Raw genomic sequence first — 5,593 nt, 5'->3', positions numbered from 1 at the left:
AGTTACTTTAGAATCAACAATATAAGGTCTGAACTTATCACAAGCAAATACAACTGCTAGGAATTTTTTTTCAGTAGTAGCATAGTTTCTCTGGGCATTGTCTAGAGTTTTACTAGCATATTGAATAACATTTAATTTCTTATCAATGCTTTGCCGTAGAACAGCACCTAAAGCATAATCACTAGCATCACACATAATTTCAGAAGGTAAATTCCAATCAGGTGGCTGAACAATAGGTGCAGAGATCAATGCTTTCTTAAGTATTTCAAACGCTTCTACACAATCATCATCAAAGACGAATGGTATATCTTTTTGTATTATATTAGTCAGAGGCCGATAAAATTTTGAGAAGTCCTTAATGAACCTCCTATAAAAGCCGGCATGACCAAGGAAACTTCTTATACCTTTGATGTCCTTGGGACACGACATCTTTTCAATAGCATCAACTTTAGCTTTATCAACTTCAATGCCTCTTTCAGAAATTTTGTGCCCCAAGACAATACCTTCATTAACCATAAAGTGGCATTTCTCCCAATTCTAGACAAGGTTAGTTTCTTCACATCTCTGCAAAACTCGATCAAGGTTGCTTAAGCAATCATCAAAAGAGGATCCATAAACGGAGAAATCATCCATGAATACCTCACATATCTTTTCACAAAAATCAGAAAATATAGCCATCATGCATATTCGAAAGGTAGCAGGTGCATTACATAAACCAAAAGGCATACGTCTATAAGCAAAAGTACCGAAAGGGCAAGTAAAAGTGGTCTGAGATTGATCATCAGCTGATACAGGTATTTGAGAGAAACCAGAATAACCATCTAGAAAGCAAAAATGTGTATGTTTGGATAATTTTTCTAGCATTTTATCAATAAAAGGTAAGGGGTAATGATCTTTTTTAGTAGCCTTATTTAATTTGCAGAAATCAATTACCATCCTATACCCTATAATAATTCTTTGTGTAATCAATTCATCTTTATCATTAGGAACGACAGTAATACCTCCCTTCTTAGGAACACAATGGACAGGACTTACCCACTGACTATCAGCAACATGATAAATTATACCTGCCTCAACGAGCTTTAGTATTTCTTTTCTTACCACTTCTTTCATCTTAGGATTCAACCGTCGTTGGTGATCAATAACTGGTTTGGCATATTTTTCCAAATTTATTTTGTGTTGACATAGAGTGGGACTAATGCCCTTAAGATCATCAAGAGTATATCCAATAGCAGCACGGTGCTTCTTCAGAGTTTTCAATAATTTTTCTTCCTCCTTCTCTGAAAGGTTAGCACTAATAATAACATGATATATCTTCTTTTCATCAAGATAAGCATATTTAAGAGTATCAGGCAATGGTTTAAGCTCGAACACGGGATCACCCTTGGGTGGAGGAGGACCCCCTAAGATTTCAACAGGCAAGTTGTGTTTCAGAATAGGTCCTTGTTTAAAGAACACTTCATCTATTTCCCTTCTTTCATTCATATACATATCATTTTCATGGTCTAGCAAATATTGTTCTAAAGGATCACTAGGAGGTACGGCAATAGAAGAAAGACCAATAATTTCACCTTTACTAGGCAATTCTTCTTCACGGTGTTGTCTACGAAATTTAGAAAAGTTGAATACATGAGACATATCACCTAAACCAATAGTAATAACATCCTTTTTGCAGTCTATCCTAGCATTAACAGTGTTTAAGAAGGGTCTATCAAATATAATGGGACAAAAGCTATCTTGTGGGGAACCAAGAACAAGAAAATCAACAGGATATTTAGTTTTCCTACACAAGACTTCAACATCTCTAACAATCCCAATCGGCAAAATAGTATCTCTGCTGGCAAGTTTAATTGTGACATCAATATCTTCTAACTCAGCAGGTGCAATATCATGCATAATTTTTTGTATAAGTCAATAGGTATTGCACTAGCACTAGCACCCATATCACTGAAGTCATGATAACAATGATCTCCTATTTTAATAGAAATAACAGGCATGCCTACCACAAGTCTATGTTTATCTTTAGCACAAGGTTTAGCAATTCTAGCAGTTTCATCACAGAAATAAATAACATGCCCATCAATATTATCAGCCAAGAGATCCTTAACAATAGCAATATTAGGTTCAACTTTAACTTGCTTAGGAGGTGTATAGGTTCTAATATTGCTTTTACGAACCACAGTTGAAGCTTTAGCATGATCTTTTATCCTAATAGGAAAAGGTGGTTTCTCAACATAAGCAGTAGGAACAATAGGATCATTATAAGTGATAGTCTTTTCTTCAACTTTAATAGGTGCAACTACTTTTACTTCTATGGGAGGACGATATTTAAACCACTTCTCCTTAGGGAGATCAACACGAGTAGCAAAAGATTCACAGAAAGAAGCTACTATCTTAGAGTCAAGTCCATTTTTAGTGCTAAATTTACGGAAAACATTGGTGTCCATAAAAGATTTAACACAATCAAACTTAGGTGTCATACCTGACTCCTTACCTTCGTCGAGATCCCAATCTTATGAGTTGCGTTTAATTCTTTCCAGTAAATCCCATTTGAATTCAATAGTCTTCATCATAAAAGAGCCAGCACAAGAAGTATCGAGCATGGTGCGGTTGTGATCAGAAAGCCGAGCATAAAATTTTGAATAATCATTTCTCTTGAGATCTCATGATTGGGACATGAATATAACATTGACTTAAGCCTCCCCCTAGCTTGAGCGATGCTTTCTTCTTCGCGAGGCCAAAATATATATATAAAATTACGATCACGATGAACAAGATGCATAGGATAAAACTTCTGATGAAATTCCAATTTCAATCGCTTGTAGTTCCATGATCCCATATCATCACATAGCCTATACCATGTCAATGAATATCCCTCCAAAGATAAAGGGAAGACCTTCTTCTTGATAACATCATCGGTCATACCTGCAAGCTTAAATAGTCCACAAACTTCATCCACATATATTAGGTGCTCATCAGGATGTAATGTTCCATCTCCTGCAAAAGGATTAGCTAGTAGTTTTTCTATCATACCCGAAGGAATTTCAAAGCATACATTTTCATTTTCAGTAGATTCAGTAGGTTGAGGAGCAACTCTTTGCTCTACTGGTCAGGGTGAAGATACCCCGAACAAGCCCCTCAGAGGATTACTTTCCATAGTAACAAGTGACAGTAAATTTCAGCACACTATATAAATTTCTCCTTACCAAATTCCACCTACCAAAGGTGCTTCACTCCCCGGCAACGATGCCAGAAAAGAGTCTTGATGACCCACAAGTATAGGGGATCTATCGTAGTCCTTTCGATAAGTAAGAGTGTCGAACCCAACGAGGTGCAGAAGGAAATGATAAGCGGTTTTCAGAAAGGTATTCTCTGCAAGCACTGAAATTATAGGTAACATATATTTTTGTGATAAGATAATTTGTAACGAGCAACAAGTAACAAAAGTAAATGAAGTGCAGCAAGGTGTCCCAATTCATTTTGTAGCAAAGTACAAGCCTGGACAAATTCTTATATAGAGAAAAGCGCTCCCGAGGACACATGGGAATTATCGTCAAGCTAGGTTTCATCACGATCATATGATTCGCGTTCGGTACTTTGATAATATGATATGTGTGTGGACCGTTGCTTGGGTGCTGTCCTTACTTGGACAAGCATCCCACTTATGATTAACCTCTATTCCAAGCATCTGCAACTACAACAAAAGTATTAAGGTAAACCTAACCATAGCATGAAACATGTGGATCCAAATCAGCCCCTTACGAAGCAATGCATAAACTAGGGTTTAAGCTTCTGTCACTCTAGCAACCCACCATCTACTTATTAATTCCCAATGCCTTCCTCTAGGCCGAACTAATGGTGAACTGTCATGTAGTCGACGTTCACATAACACCACTAGAGGAGAGACAACATGCATCTCATCAAAATATCGAACGAATACCAAATTCACATGATTACTAATAGCAAGACTTCTCCCATGTCCTCAGGAACAAACATAACTACTCTCAAAACATATTCATCTTCATAATCAGAGGAGTATTAATATGCATATAGGATGTGAACATATGATCTTCCACCAAATAAACCAACTAGCATCAACTACAAGGAGTAATCAACACTATTAGCAACCCACAGGTACCAATCCCAGACTTGGAGACAAGAATTGGATACAAGAGATGAACTAGGGTTTGAGAGAAGATGGTGCTGGTGAAGATGTTGATGGAGATTGACCCCCTCCCGATGAGAGGATCGTTGGTGATGACGATGGTGATGATTTCCCCCTCCCAGAGGGAAGTTTCCCCGGCAGAACAACTCCGCCGGAGCCCTAGATTGGTTCCGCCAAGGTTCCGCCTCGTGGCGGCGGAGTCTCGTCCCGAAAGCTTGCTTATTATTTTTTTTCTCATCGAAAGATTCCATATAGCAGAAGATGGGCATCGGAGGGCCACCAGGGGCCCACGAGGCAGGGGGCGCGCCCAGGGGGTAGGGCGCGCCCCACCCCCATGGCCAGGGTGTGGCCCCCTCTGGAACTTCTTGCGCTCAGTATTTTTTATATGTTCTGAAAATGACTTCCGTGAAGTTTCAGGACTTTTGGAGCTGTGCAGAATAGGTCTCTAATATTTGCTCCTTTTCCAGCCCAGAATCCCAGCTGCCGGCATTCTCCCTCTTTATGTAGACCTTGTGAAATAAGAGAGAATAGGCATAAGTATTGAGACATAATGTGCAATAACAACCCATAATGCAATAAATATCGATATAAAAGCATGATGCAAAATGGACGTATCACACATTTATTTTGCTTTCCTGACACATAGTTTAGCTTTAGTTTCTGGACCTTAGTGATTTTTTCACTAGTTCATATTATGTTTTGGCTATTGAATCTTAATGAGTTTTAGAAACCTATCAATATGTATTTAAAATTAGTCTTATTTCAAAATCCTTGTTACAAGCAACACAAATTTGAAAACAAAATTAAATTGGACTTTTATTCAAAATATATAGGAGATTCAACATTTAAAGTCAAAAGAAAATGTATGGAAGGTGGGATGGGTGGAGTCGCGGAAAGCTGCGCGCATGGACCCCACATAAAGTAGTTAAGGGCTAAAGCACATGCAAAAAGAAAATCAGTTTTTCTACGGGTAAAGTAAAATAAATCAGTTTTGGATCATGAGGCAATCGAGCGGCCGCAAACCTGCATGCCCTCGTCCCTACGTGCTACGAAGCCTCGTCCACAAAATATATTGTAGCCATGGACAAATGGGTAATACTTGGGGTTGTTGTCATACAATTTCTTTGTTTGGGGTTTTGCTATAGTCGTCTTCCAAAAACCTGCCCGGCTTAGGAGTACTTTTGTCCTTTTGCTTGAGATGCCTTTAGTTCCTTTCTATTTTTGTTATGTGGTGGTTGTTGTGTGAGGCAATGAATATTGTAAAACAATGGTTTACTTAATGAAATCGGGGCAAAACCTTTCATTAAATGGTTCCCACCGAACCTAAGCCAAACCCTTGACCGGATGTTGTGGCAGTTAATGCGGGGGCAAGTACCTTCAGGGATGGAGGTGCTCAAGCGGAATGGTCTCGGAGATGGCCTTTGTCCA

This window comes from Triticum dicoccoides, chromosome 2A (assembly GCF_002162155.2).
Source record: "Triticum dicoccoides isolate Atlit2015 ecotype Zavitan chromosome 2A, WEW_v2.0, whole genome shotgun sequence".
Taxonomy (NCBI): domain Eukaryota; kingdom Viridiplantae; phylum Streptophyta; class Magnoliopsida; order Poales; family Poaceae; genus Triticum; species Triticum dicoccoides.
This window is presented reverse-complemented; position numbering follows the sequence as displayed.